Raw genomic sequence first — 15,458 nt, 5'->3', positions numbered from 1 at the left:
AAAAGCCAACCCAAAAACCAAAACCAAAACATAGACAACTAAAATGCATTTAGCTGCTCAGTGCCAGGAATTGGATGCTTCTGGCTTTGTGCTTTTTCTACGTGTTGCTCAGTTGTACTATAGCTCTGCCAAATGCTGGTCCTAACAAAGTTTAATTTGAAGGATGCCAAACTGAAAATCATTTACAAATTAGTGTGATATATATAATGTGAAACATGTAAAGAAAACTAGTAAGACATTTCATAAGATATTAGTTTGCTTTTTGCATCGTGACTTCAAAGGAAGTGGTGAAGTGAGAAAAGCAAGCTCAGAGAATATCCTCTCTGTGCATCCCCACAGTACTTCTCAAGTACTTTTCTTACGTTGTCTTAGTGATGAGAGCATGGAAATGACATCTCTCTGGCGATGCTTTTTGCTGTTGTGAGTTGGAATTTATATTTAAAGCGGTGTTTGGAAGAGATGTGTATGTTTAACACAAACTGCCTCTCCAAATCCCTTCCGTTTCTGTAACGAGAGCTGAGCAGCAATAAAGTTTTCTTAAGGTCTGTTCATACTTACAAAAGCGTTGCTTTAAGCATTTGGCTGTAAGGGCTTAACTGTCTCTATTATATTGCCTATGCAGAGTTTGTGAAGTAGCTTCTGACTTTTTTTGTGTGTCAGGTCTGGTGTATGAAGTGCTTCTCTAAATGAATAGTGACTCTGCATTGAGTGCTGTGCAAAACAGAGAGGGGAGGTGATGTAAGCACCCAAGAGCCAAACCAGAATTCCTCATGTACCCAAGGCAGCCATTGACATCACTGCAAGCTTTGTTTGCAAAAATAATGCTGGATTGCACTATATGCCTATGCTCTTTGCCAAACAATACACACATTTCTCTTGGCATGAAAACATGTAATATATACACTGCCAGGGAAAAAATCATTCTTTGTTTGTGGATAAGTACAAGCTGAGTTATAAAAACACCACGTGAAACAGTGAAAGGTAAAGGCAACATAGTGAGCAGTGGGGAGATTGGAAAACATAATGCAGATTTCCTTTTTGTTTTGTTCCTTCTTGCTGGCACTCTTGTGAATCATGCTTATGGCATTGTCCTTTCCAACTGCAAAAGCATGAGTTAGCATCAAACAGTATTTCTTAAAAATTACCAAAATTACTTCCTTAAAAGGATCCAAATACCTACTGGTTATGACCTCGGAAAGAACTGCATCATAAGCCTGTTAGAAGTTTTGATGATGAAGCAGTTTCTATTTTGTTGGTCTTTCAACAGCAGCTGTTGGTGATTAGTTAATCAGAAGTACCTGTCTTAGTTGAATTTTTTTTCTTAATGGCTGATGCCTGTTCATGTTCCTGTTTTTTCCCTCTTTCTGGCAGCAGATGGAGCCAGAAGTTCAGCTTTACACTAAGAGCTTACTGCTTTTGGAGTTCCTGACTCCTGAGGGCTTGCTTTTGGTTCTTTACCAATACAAAAATGTGACCCAGGTTTGTTTGTCTCTGGGTGCTTCGTCAAAGTGTAGCTTATGCTGTGCACTCAGGGCCAATCGTGGGTAAAGGGAACTGCCTCTATCTCTAGCATGATCAGTTCTTGGCAGTTCATAGCTGTTAGTGTTAGACTGATAGGGATGTAGGAACATCTGAGAAAGAGGATGAGGAAAAAAAGAGGCTTTCTTTCCCAAAGAACTGAAGTAAGACAAATCAGAAGGTGGGGGGCTGTGACAGAACTTGAAATGTTCTTTTACGTTAGGAAATTGCCTTCTGTGGGCATCCCAGTGGTGCTTCGGTCCAGAGTGAGAGGCATGATAAGTTGGGGTTCCTGTGTTTGTGCAGCAAGAAGTGAGCTTTATACATCTACTTTTCCCCTCAGGAAAACAGACAAGAAAAATGTGGTGCCAGCAATATCAATCAATCAAACAGATCTAGGGTTAAACCTCACCCTACCACTGCATCGACCACTGCTTGGTTGGGGGCTTGGCGTCTGCTCCTGAGGTATTGCTTTGTCTGTGAGGAGCTGGAGGGTGTTCTCTGGTCCCACTCAGACACTGTGCAGTCAGGGAGCTCACAGGGTCAAGGCAGCCCTGCTTACAGCACTGCTTTGTTTTTCTTTCGAATGCGAGTTCGGATGCTTTTATTTTCATATTTGGGGCAGTCTGTATTCATCCTGCAGCCTCGTATGCTAACGTGGCACAGATAAGAGGTGACCATAACGAATCCTGCCCTGTTGTTTCCCTCCTCGGTGCTGTCTGTCTGCATGGGTTTGTTTGCAGAAATCTGAGCAGGGACTGTGCTGTCTGGAAAATCCCCGAGCTGTTATCGGCTCTCGTCCAAATAAATAAGAGTAGAAAACAACTCCTACTCATTCCTGTATGAAATCCTATTAGTTTTCCATGATTTAGGCTATGTATAAAGACCTGCAGGAGTATTGACCCTTTGCACAATGTGCAAACCAAACAAAGGCCTGGACCTTGGATGAACTCCCAGTCCTTCCCTGGGGTCTGACACATGGAGACCTAATCCTCAACGTCATACACTCATTCGGAATAGATGTGAAGTGAGAACAGGGAAAAGCTGTCTGCATTGCACAACTCCTCTTGAAATAACAGAAGGAACAGTGTGTAAGGGTGTAATTCACACTGAGCACCTGACTGAGCTGTAGTTGGCTGTCCAACTCCCTGGCTTGTCCTGTAGTGGTGGGGTGGGGGGGTGATCCCCCCTGCTTCCCCTGCCTAGGGGAGACGAGCAATGGCAAAGACTGAAAATCTCCTTTCTTCTCAGCAGGTACTGCGGCTGCCCTGCTGTAGATGAGTACTGATGGAGCGTGATTCAGCAGGAGAATCAAAACTCAAGTGGACTGTCTGGGTAGGACTGGCAGTGACATACGTTCTCTCTGGCACTGCTCAGTTGATGGCGGTACAGCCGAAGCCTTATCAACATGAGTTGTGGTAGTTGGCGATTAGGAAGGCGTTAAAAGAACTATTGGTTTCATCAAGAAGCTGTAGAAGTTTCCTCAACGTTCAGGAAGAGAGACAAGGCACAGGAAGGCTTCCCTTCCTTTTGCTACTGAATGCTCCTTCTCTTGAATGGCTGTAACACCAATAGGGTGATCCTTGCAGAGAACCAACTGCTCCAGCATCATGGGTGAGTGCAGGAGGAATGCATTTCTATGAGGTGCTGCATGGATCTCATTATAGAAGCTGGGTGAAGCCTTGTTGGAGGGGATGGGAGTGAAATGCATCCTTAATTTGAATCCCAAGGAGATGATGTGAATGAGATGAGAAGAGTGCTTTATGTCAGTAGACAGCCACCCAACTCCAGTACCATTTTTCTCTTCAGGAACACCCTGAGAAGACTGAAATTTGGCTGCAACTCTCTTCGATGGTCAGCTCTTCTTAGGGCACCCATAGCAATTAATGCTCATTAGTTGGTGAGCTCTAAGCCATCAATGAGTGCCTGACAGCCCAGCGTCTGGCACTAGGAATGGGATTTCTCTGGCATCTAAGCACTGCACTGGTGAGTAATTGTTTTGTGGATGGTGCTGATGGTAGAAAGCAGAATGTTATGAATTGAAAAGGACAAAGAAAACCAAGCAGTGGTACTGAGAGCAGTGCAGCAGGCTGGCTCCGTCCCTGGGCTGGCTGTGTGCACATGGACCAGAGCTGTGTCACGGAGACAGTTTGTGTTGTCTAGACTGCAATAAGTGCATGGCAGCTGAAGCATGAGCTGTGGCCTTGCTGATACTCGCCTCCCTCTCTTGCTCCTTCACAACAAGGTTAAGGACAGCAGGAGGAATGTGTGAGAAAGGGAGCGATGTCTGCACGCGGTGTGGGCTCTGAGCAAATGAGCTCCAGCTTTGGTTCCCAGCACTGAAGTTAACCTTTGAGAGCACAACAACGAAAACAAGATGTAAGCCATCTCGGATAGGCATTTCTGGGCAGCTGCTGCCTTTGTAACCGATCACAGCAATGTCATTACAAGCATCAGGTGGGTGTGGAATGCCCTCTCCAAGCAGAGCTCTTGCTACAGAAGGACCTAATGCAAAACCCATCATTTTGCAGGGCCGTGATGAGCAGGGATTTTCACAGATGAACTGGGCTCTGCAATGGGGCTTTCTCAGCTATAGGGTCCAGCTCTGATACAGCTGTGAGCTGCAGGGATATCCAGCTCCTGGGAGAGCTTCATCCTGGGAGGAGACCTGGGTGCCTTTGTCCTGGTGGCTTTTTTTGTTCTGGGAGCAGAGGAACCCAGCCAGGCTTCTCCAGCCTTTGCACGTTCCTGCCCATCCTCAGCACAGATGCTTGCTTGGATATCACTTGAGGAACTGGGGAGCATGGGATGCTCCGAGCTCCTGCAATGTCCCCACAGCTGCTCTGAGACAGACGGGAATGCTTTTTTTTCCATGCAGAAAGTCACCAGTTTGCAATTCACATGACAGGAATCAGAGCAGGAACATTTTGGTTCAATCTAGTCCTCTGCCCGCACTATTCTTCTGCAGGCCGGTGGGTGGTAACATGCTAAGCCAATATCAAGTAAATTAAAACCAAAAAGAAGGGCTGAGACCTACAGTGGTGTCTGGGACCTGCATCACCATGCAGCTTTCCTTTCCTGGTGAAGTCTGGGCCAAACTGTGCATTTCTCTGCAGGTCTCCTTTCTCTTAGCAAAGCTGAAATTGGGGAGCTTTGGAGAATGTGCTTTGAGAGCTGAAGAAAAACCTGGAAAACGATCACCACCAAGAAAAAGCATGTGAAAATGTTAAATGTGAGCTCACTGAGGTTGCCCAAGAACAGAAAATCCAGCCATGCATCCCAGCTGAGTGCTCTCCTCACATCATGGGAACTTCAAAACAAACTTCTCCTCCTCTGTCTCCCATCATGTCCTACCTCATCCCTTTATTACCTCCATTCCTTGCTTGTATCACCCAGGCCTTGGAGAACAGCTTTTTCCTCTTAGTGTGTCCCTTCTCTGGGCACTTTAAGGCAAAGCTGTCCAGATGTTGAGTTGTTTCTACCAACACCAGACTGGTGAGCGCTTCTGGTACACTTAGCAGTGCCTTCTCTCATTGTCCTGCACCCAGAACTGGTTGAAGCCTCCAGCCAAAGCTCTTCTAGACCTTACATGGAGCAGCAGCACACCTTCAAGAAAACTCTCCTTCTTTAGACATCTAACAAGATGTTTACTCTCTTTTTTTTTTCACAACAGCATGACTCACATCTCACTTATCCCATTACGTGTTCCCATCACTGGTTTTCCATCATGTATTAGTCAAAGTTGGCACTTGTCCTCACCCATTCCTTCTCCATTTTCTCCAGATTTTGGCGAACGTTTTCCCCAAGTCCCTCTGCCAGGAACAGCCTGGTGGGACCATGCATGTCTGGACTCAGAGTGGTCCTGGTCCCCTGCTCGGTGCTGGTCCCACCTGTACTGATTTCATGCAGCCCTCAGCAGTTCAGTCCAGCTTGTGGATGAGAATCCTGGAAACACAAAAGGAGATCAGGCACGGAGAAAGAATGAAGCCTATTAACAGATGATGAGGTCTTTTCATTTGCTAATTACCGAACTCCAGGCAGACAATTAGCATTAAGAAGGTAGCACTCCACCACTGGCCCATAGTTTTGTACCCACCATCTGCGTTCTGCCTTACTGCTGCCAGGCAATGATTCCCACAGCAGTTAGTGAAGGTATATTCCAGAACATGGGAGCATTTCTCTCTGCTGCAAACCAGAGGAGGGGTCTGTGAGGGGAAAAGTCCTTCTGCATCTTAACTGTGGGCTAAATTTGTGTGCACACTGCAGCTATTCCAAGCTGCATGGTCAGAGCCCAGTTCAGATTCTTCAGGTGAAAAACACTGTGCAAACACACCTTCCTTTGGTGTGATATCCTAAAATGCATGTTTGGGTAGTTGTAGTTCTTGGACATTTTGTCTGGACCTAAGTGGGGTCTAAAATAAAATACCTTATGTCCTTATTGATTTATTGGATTCTTAAGCTGATAGGTCCTAACTCCTGCCTACTTTTGGAGCCTGCTCTTTGTGTCCAACCCCCTGAAATATGGTTTGCTGCCTCTGCACCAATTTCTCAGATTAATGTTCCTCAGTCACTCCTATGCACTTTCACATACAGACAGAGAGGAAACCCCAACGGGAAGGTAATTGCTGAGGGAAGATAAGATTCACAGACAATTACCAAGCCTGGCACAGAGAACACAGGTGTCTGCTGCTTGATGCAGCTTGTATCTTCCAGTAGAGCCCTTGCAGTGCTCTCAGTGTGATCAGGATGTCAATGTCCAAGCCTGGTAGCATCTGGGCATCCCTGCCCTGGGCATGTAGAGTGGGCTGCAGAAGCCCTGCTGCATCCCTGCTGCATCCCTGCAGGTGCTGGAGTTCTTGCATCTACACAGCTTTATTACCGTATTACAGTAAGGATTTTTTCTTTTTTCTGATGGAGCTATTCTGGCTGACTATCTGTATCAGCTGACAACTTTCTTAAGGTGGATTTGGCAATTTTTCAGATGAGGCCACATCTGAAGTGCTGCAGGATAAGTTGATCTATGGGCAGCTTGCAACCAGGTCACTACAGCTGCAGCAGCACACGCTCAGATTTGGATGTGACCAGAATTTTCTGCCACAAACTGCATGAGTAAGTGTCTGACACAGCCTCGCTGCTGGACAAAACAAACACTGAGGGTGAGCAAGCAGTGGGCAGGGATTGTTTTAAAGCTGCATTCCTCAGAGATCCCAACATCAGCACAGGAGGGCATGGTGAAATGGTTAGGTCACATGTGGAGGCAGTGAGAGCAGAGATTTGCCATGGAGTGTCTGATGTCATCCTTCCTCCCACTGAGATACAGAACAACCTCTGGTGCTGTTCTTTGGGAAGTACAGATTGCTAATGGCTGTGATATATGTTCTGCTGCATAGCATCACATCAACAGCAAATTTGGTCAGGAGATTTGAGCAGCAGGAATGGAGCTCCACTGCTCGGTTCTATCTGTCCCCAGGACAGGAGGAATCTCCTGGGTGTCTTTTCTTCCTGTGACCCTCCCTGTGCCTCAGTGATGATTTTCTTTAAGCCTCACTTCAACAAAAATTTCATTCATTGTAACCTCACCACCTTTAATTTCTGAAAGGTCTGTCTAATTACACCCATAAATACTTCAGCAGAAGAATTATAATCAAGCATCGTCCACTTAGCATCCAAATATCTTGAAAGTCACTCTGCAGCAATGACTCATCTCATACCACATACCAAAACCCATGCCTTGCATTTTTAATATCTGAGGTATTGATGTACTTAGAAAAGCTTGGCCACCACACTAAGAAATGTCATCAGATAACACTGGTGTTTAAGGGCTGTGCTCGGGGCACACTCATCAGCACACACCAACTCATCCACCAGCTCAGTGGCTTCCAGCTCCCTGTCTCACTCTCGTTCTCTGCTTCCATTTCTGCATCTGAATTAAGAAATGCTCTCGCTGCTGGCCCACTTCACCATCCTTTTTTTTTTACTGATCTCGTTTATTATTTCATATGCTGGGCACCCCAGACGTCCTTGAACGACATCTGGTTGTGGTGCCTGCCAATGGCTGGCCGACTGCCAGGGGATTGCTCTAAAGAGGACTTCAAAGGCAATTCTGCCTGGGAAATCCCACAGTACTGAGTTAACCTGCACAGTATTACCTTCCCACCTTCGGGTTCAGCCTCACTCTCTTAGCAGGCGATGGGGACGTGTTTCTGTATTTCTGTTCCAGCTGCACACTTTGTATCCAAATTTGTGCAAGAAGTGGCTGAAGGAGTATTCCAGGCTTGTTCATTAGCTTAGGAAGTTAATCTGTTTGATGCTGCCTGATGACATTCCATTAAGCATTCAATCCTGGACCAGCTCTTGCCTAGACAAATAAAGGAAATAAGAAGCAGTGCATTAGACTGAGTCTTATCCTACTGTCTGATGCTCTCCCTAACTCAAAGCTCTGCTCTTTTAAATCAAATTTATTTCAAATGCGATTAAAATTATTGGCCTTACATAAAGCTCAACCCAGCACAAGGCTGAGGGCTTTGAAATGAAGCCTCTCCTTTACTGTAGCTAAGACATGGCCTTCAATGCAGATAGATGGCTAAGAGCCTATGGCTGTTTTTTTCTCAACTGGGGGGGCTGGATGCCAAGGAGAGGTTGTGGGTTCTTGGGGCTGCACAGAAAGTTCTGCTTTTTTGCTCAGATTCAGCTGGCAAGCCCCAGCTGGCTCGCATCACCTCCAGTGGTTTACAAGGAGTGCTTAGTTCCACTATTTATAAACCGTCTTTATTTCCTAAGGAAATCCTCCCTCAACTTGACCTTTCTCCATATATATACAGATTACTCAGGCTCAGGATGAGCTACAACTCTGCACACTCTGTTAGGGTTTCCCCAGACTCCCAGAAGTCCCATTGGTTTCCTTTGTTGGAAGAAGCCACCAATACAAATAGATCATTTCTGAGCACTGATTGAAAAGCCTATTAACAAATGACCAAATGGGGGGCAAACCCCAAGCTTCCTGACACTGAATGCTATTCTTCCTGGTTATCATGACATACTTTTTCTGTGTATTTCTTTTCTCCCAGTGCTTTGCAGTTTGTCATTCCCCACTGTGGGAACGTGGGACGTGCTTTATGTGGGGGACTTAGTTGGATTAGGTTGATGATCTTTTTCAACCTAAATATTTCTGTGATTCCTGCCACTGCCTTAGCCAAAGTCTGGCTCCAGGCTCTTCCTTGGGCTGCCCTTCCCCGTCCTAGCTCACCACTCAATTAGCACACGTAACTCAATGACTGGTACTCATGAATAATATTCCTGATGAATGCCTGGGCTTGCAGGGCTCAGCTCAGCTAACCTCACACAGCTGCTTTCTCACGAGAGGCAAAGGAGCAGACGCTATTACTTACAGGCAAATAAAAACAGCACAATGTGGTCATGTCAACCCTTCACAAAGACAGGAAGCAAATTATAGCAACAGCGAAGAAATCTCAAGATAATATGACTAGCTACCAATTAATTGCAATTTCAAGTCAGTTGGCTTTCCTTTGCAAATGCCAAAGAAAGCAAGAGATGCTCTGGAAAGCAAATGATACCTTGTCAGTTATGGAAGAATGAGCAAAGCTTTCTGGGCCTCAAAGCTGTGTGAAAGAATAGATACTGAGACAGCCATTACAAACTGGCCATCTTTTTAATGCTGGTTATGCCTGTATCTTTGTCCTCAGAGTCCTGTGTTTTTCCAGAAGCCATGCAGACATTTTTTTGGTGTTGGGCTAGAATTTTCTCATCCAGTTTCAGTTGATAAATGAGTGCTTGTAATTTCATGCTCACTCTCTTTAAGTATCATCCAGTTTGCATATTGCCTGAGAGCCCGGCTCTAGCTTTAGCATCTTAGAATCATTCTGTTGTTTCTTTTTCTTTTAAATAGGTCCTACGTACCCAAGCACTGCACCCCACGTGTTGGTGCTTGTGTGCAGCGTACAAAACCTGCTCTCTGGCCGTGCTATTTCTCCTGGCTGAGGAAGAGGAGAGGCTTGTCCCAACAGATCCATCATCTGCTTCCTGAATTGCTCTGCAAGGAACTGGCTTTCCTTCCGAGCTCAAAGCAATGATTCACAGCCAGCACACAGTCCAGCAGCTGCTGGCATGCAAGTAACCGAGGCTCTCTTACTATCAGGATCTCCCTCCTGTCTTAGGGAGACCTCAATTGAACCGACTCCTCACCTAAAGCTGCAGCAATGCCTAATGTGGCAGTGACCAGGCACACCCAGTTGCTGCCTCCATTTCAAACAGCTGGCTAGCTGGGCATCTAAGAATTAGTTTTCATTTCGCATTAGGTGTCTTCAGCCTGTTGAAGCAGAACCTTAACTTATTGCATTCAATGGCTTTTGGATGATCCTCTTTTCTTTCTGCAGAAAATTAAAAAGAAGGACAAAATTTTGTTTTAAGGTCCCTGATTTCGTTTTTTTTTTTGCCAAACCAAATGAAGGATCTTTGTTAAAATTGATTGTCAGCTGCTTTCAGAGAATACTCAAGCTATTCAGGAAGATTGTACAGCTGAAATTATCTCTGATTTTTAGGTTGTATATGGATATTTTGGCTTGGGAAAGTCCACTATGAAATAACAGTGTGCTTTGCTAGGGTTATCGTTTCTAGAGCTGCACTGCAGAGGTGCCCTGTTTGTGCTACGAAATGGTCAGGTGAGTGAGAAGCAAACATCATAAAGCCATTTAAGGGTGAATCTCCAATGAATCTGAATCTCACTGCTTAGCATTTCAGTTTGATCACCCTCAGGCAGCTTTCCCATAGGCTGCCATGAGGTCTCCCTGGAGCCTTCCCTCCTCCAGGCAGAACACCCCGGCTCCTTCAGCCTTTAGAACAGAGTTGCTCCAACTCTGCTCATCCCCATGGCCTCCTCCAAACCCGCACCTACAATCTGACAGGCAGTGATGGGAGAGCAAGGGGATGCTCTGCTCCTGGAATTGTTGGGTTGGCCATGGGGTGACCACCACACCCGCTTTGGTGGGAAAGCTGCCCTGCTGCCATCCCTCCTGGGTGCCCCTGCCCTGGCAAAGCTGGCTCCAGGGGCTCCTGGGAACACCCACCAACAAATCCCAGGCTCTGTGGTGGCACTGTGAGCTGAGGGCTGATGATGTCATGGCCAATCTCACTTCCAGGGCTGGCTCCACATAGGACACACTGCTCCGCTCCATTTCTGCCTGGGGTCCCATAGCATCATCCCCACCATCCTGCAGGTGAGTAGCAGACCCTGTAGCAGGAAGGCAGGCCTCCAGGCTGCTCCTTAACGGAGACAATCACATTTTCACTCTTGGATGACAGTGTTTCACTGTGCAGCTCCAGTGCTGTCATTACATTTTGCTGAGTGCTCTCTTTATGCTGCTCTCCCGAGTTACTGCCCAAACAGCCCTTGGCCATGTACATCATCTCCCCATGTTATTTCATGGTTATTATCTTGTTGGATATAAATATGCTATTCCAGAGCCTGCTATGTTTCCACCAGAAATGAATGCATTTACAAAGTGAAATACTTTGCAGACTGGTATGGCTGGCAGTACTTTTCCACACTCCTATAATTAGATGGGTCCTAACCAAACTATGTGTAGGAGTCTGGCTAGGACTGCAAATAATAGATTTAGTCTCTAGATACCCTTCTGCTAACTGGGCATGGAGTATTTTTGCTGCTTAGAGCGATTAGTGGTTCTTGGTGCACACCCAGAGCTCTTCCAAGCCAGCCCACCTCCTGCTCAGTGTTTGCCCTCTGCTTTGCCTTTATTAATTGTCTGACCTCAGAGTAAGTTTCTGGAGAAACAGTAGAAGTCTGAGTATAATCAGCCTGAAGCTGCCTAGCGGGGCATCTCACTGCTAATATTTGACTGTCTGGGCAATAATGTGCTCTGAATCTCTCAGCAGAAGGATGCTGCTGCTCCTTCGCTTCTACTGCCTGTGTGGCTGATGGAAATGTCCAAATCCAAGACTGAAAAGCATCTTTCATAGTCTTGACCCAGGTAACTGCAGTGAAACTCTGTCCCACAAAGCAGCCTGGCCAAAGGCTTTTCTGAAAAAGTGCAAACATTCTGGTTTTCCTGAAGAAGTGAGGCCAACCCTTGCAGTTGTTCCATGGGATATGCCCAGCAGACCAACACCACTCTGACCTTGGCAGCTCTCCCCAGGTCTTATTTTCCATGTTGAAGATTTTTTGAAATGCCACTTGTGTCCTGGACACTGTAACTACTCTTGCCTTTAATGCATTCCTCTTGGATGTGTGGCCTTGGGCCAGCAGACTGTACTGCAGGAGAAGGAGGAGGCTACAGGTGGTATGAGTGCTTGGTCCTGAGGGGCTGATGGCTCAGAGTGCTGGATTGGTGATAGATCTGATAAAAAGCCCCATCTGCTCCATTTTTATTACTGACCACAAGAAGCTGTTGGATTATTGCACAATGCAGCCTTCCAGGAGCTGGAGGTTTTACAGCCTTTTACTCTTGGTAGTTCAGCTTATGATGGAGAACTGGATGTGAGCAGCAGCCCTGGTTTTATGGTTGAAGGCAGTGAAGTCACACTGACCACCTGACAGCAGGGCAGGAGACTGCAGTTACAAACAGCGGTGTTATCAGGGGCAGTAAAGTTGGCCAACTCAATGGAGAGACATATTTCACCTTCAAAATACTGAGTGTTAATACAGGAAACCCAAAACTTTACTGCTTTGATTTGGAAATGACTGCATTGAATGTCCAGTTCACCCAGTCCTAGGGGCTTGTGTCTTATAGCATGCTGGTGATAAAAGACTGTCAGTGTTATTCTGTTAAATACTTATAGGAATTTCTTAATGCAGTGCTTTGCAGTTCTCTCTTCTAAACCCTGTCCTGAAAAGGAGGGATATTTGCCATCTCACAAATAGGTAATGAGGGAAGGGAGATGCCGACTTGCCTAATGTAAGACATGAAGTCTGCTCTGCAGTGAGAAGCCTTGGCTTTAGTTTCTAGCCCTGGGCCTCTGCATAGTGTTTCCTTGTTCTCCTGGTGCCTGAAAGAGGCTGTATGTCTCAGTACACGGAAAAAAAAGAAAGAATGAACACTTTGGCCTGTCAAATGCTATTTGCTATGGCCCAGCACTGGGTCGTGAATCTCCTTGTTCATAGGCTGTCTGTGCTGCGTGTCTGTCTGCTGTCTAACACAGTGGGTAATTAGACACAGTCAGGATATTCTGGATGTGAAAATTATGCAAATGTGTTTGCTGCTACTTCTAATCAAAACGGTTTAAAAAATAGGCAAAGACCTCCTACTGTTTAAAGAAGCTGAGGATTTTCAGGAAAAAGTCCAAAAACTCAAGCAATACAAGCAGCCTTTGCTTTCAGGTTCCTTAACCATCTCCTCTGGGAAAGCAATAAAAACATTTTGCAATCATTTTCATTCTAGTTTTTCTAGATAAAAGAGGGCTTATTCCCAATCAAGATCTGTCGGTTGTTCTTGATCTCTGCAAAATCCACTCTTGCTGCTCGGGGTTGGCGTGCAATTGGGCTGGAAGCAGAGTGATGCTGGTAGGTCATGGGGCAGCTTGGGGTAAACAGTGGGACCCTATGGGTGATGGGAACAGTTGTAGACCAGTGACACATTGCTTTTGAAATCCCAGACAAAAATAGCTATAAAAATAGTCAGATTGGAAAAGTGTTGACCATTTAGAGAACGGAAGATGAAAGATTGAGGTCCACAGTCCAGAATGTATAATGGGATTCACCACAGATATGCTGGCCCAGCAGCTCAGTGTCATGTAGCTTCTTTTTTTAATTTCTTTTTTTTGGCTCCAAACTAGTGGCGACATCAACTTGTGCTTGCATGTCCCTTACAATCTCTTAAGGTCTTGAAGATTAAATCAATGACTACTTAATTCCTGGAGATTTGTCCCTGTCAGAAATAGAGTTTCACCATGGTGCATCCTGTATTCCAGAGGAAAACAGAACTGTGATTTGCAGATAGCTGTTAACATAACTCTGCCCAAATGTTCCTGCTTTGCAGGGAGTCACATACAGATGAGACCTCTTAACCCACAGGAGCTGAAGAGACGAGCAAATCCAGCCAGTTCCCAGACATTCAACGTGGCATATCCCACACTGAACCCTTCTCATAATTTTATTTATAATTTCCCATCAGCGTTTTCTCCAGGGCCTTGTATTTTCCCTTTTTGTCAGGATAGATAATGATTGCAGTCACTTCCAAACTTTTAGCATCAAAATGACACAGATGTAAATAAGGCTCATAAATCTCATGACCCTTCATCTCCAAGGGCAGAAGTACTGTAGAGCTGTTCTTTAAAAACAGGATGGACACTACTGATCTGCATGATTCTTGGAGTCCCTTGTGTCGCTCACTCACTGTGGGATGTGTCTGTATTACATGATGAGAGAGATGGTGCGTGTGCATGGGATTGTAGAATCATGGAAGTGTAGAATTCATCTAGATGGAAAGGACCTTCAAGATCACCAACTCCAACCATCAACCCGACCTTCCAAGTCCCATCAATAAACCATAACCCTTTGTGCCATGTCCACTCATCACTCAAACACTCCCAGGGATGGGGACTCCACCACTCCCCAGGGCAGCCTGTTGCATTGCTTGAACTACTTCCAGGGATGCAGAAATCAAGGTTTGGTTTCTCTGCCAAGCTCAGCAAGCGGGTTTGGTTCTTTAGTGGGTATACCCCCATGGCAGGGGATTAGAACTAGTTAGACTTTGAGATCCCTTCCAACCCAATCTGTGATTAGATTCTATGTATCTCTGACAGTTCCTGTGGAAGCAAATGCAAATCACAGACATGGCAGCGAGGGAGGGATGCCTCCAAGGCTGCAGGACACAACATACCGAAGCCCAGACATGGTTGCTCCACCGTGCCACAAATCTTCCTCTGTATAACTACCAGCAGGAGCCATAAGTATCCCGCTGCCATGTGTTATTTGTTAGCAATATCTACTAAATTGCAGAATAATTAAAGGATATGTTACACGGTATTTGTGCCCAGCCACTCAATAAAATCACTTTCACAGCTGTTTTTACATAACGCTCACTTTATTTACAAAGAAACTGAAACAGCTGTGAAACTGCTTTTCATGTTGTCTGGCTTCACCTTTATTCATAACTAGGACACTGATAAAAATCCATTTTCCTGCATTTTCTCTTGTGTTGAGCTAGTTATGGAAGGTGACACGTTAGCAGCACGCTCACAGGGCTCTGTGCAGGAGAAGCACTTGCTGCCCGAACTTCTGCAGCTCTCTCCTTCATACTTTTGTACAGGAAAATAACCAGTTTGTAAAATTTGCATGGTGGTTTACTGGTTGGCAGGAATTTACCCACAAGTTTCTGCTGGATGCCTCTTGCTAACATTTTTTCTACTGGAACTTTTCAGTTTTTTTTCCAAGAGCTGCTAGATGTTCCAGTACATTTAGAACACATATGGTTTTCCTGGTAGCTGCCTGAACTCACTGCTCACACCTCCACACCTCGGTAGGATGGGTTGCTTTCTCCACTGGGGTTCTCAATGCCCACTTCACTTTCCCAATGGTCCCCCCTCGTGTTGCTTGGGTCTGGACACTGAACCTTTGCACATGAGCTGGTGGAGATGTTTTGGAGGCTGTTGTGGTTCCAGGAGTGCACAGGGCTAAAGCACAGCAGGGTCATGGATGGGCTCTGGGCAGCCTCAGCTTGTGGGGAGCACCCAGCCCACATCAGAGGGTGAGACTGGATGACCTTTAAGATCCTTTCTAACCTAAGCCATTCTATTATTCCACGATTCTATGACTTGATAGGTCATTTTGCTGGTTGGATCTGGTGACCTTGAAGATCTTTTTCAACCTAGATGATTCTACGATTTCATTTAGTAGCTTTAATTCATATTTGACAAGTAATGCAGACTACCATCAGTACTGCACAAGCAGCTGTGTGAAGGAGTGCTGC

The sequence above is a fragment of the Meleagris gallopavo genome, chromosome 8 (assembly GCF_000146605.3).
Source record: "Meleagris gallopavo isolate NT-WF06-2002-E0010 breed Aviagen turkey brand Nicholas breeding stock chromosome 8, Turkey_5.1, whole genome shotgun sequence".
NCBI lineage: Eukaryota > Metazoa > Chordata > Aves > Galliformes > Phasianidae > Meleagris > Meleagris gallopavo.
This window is presented reverse-complemented; position numbering follows the sequence as displayed.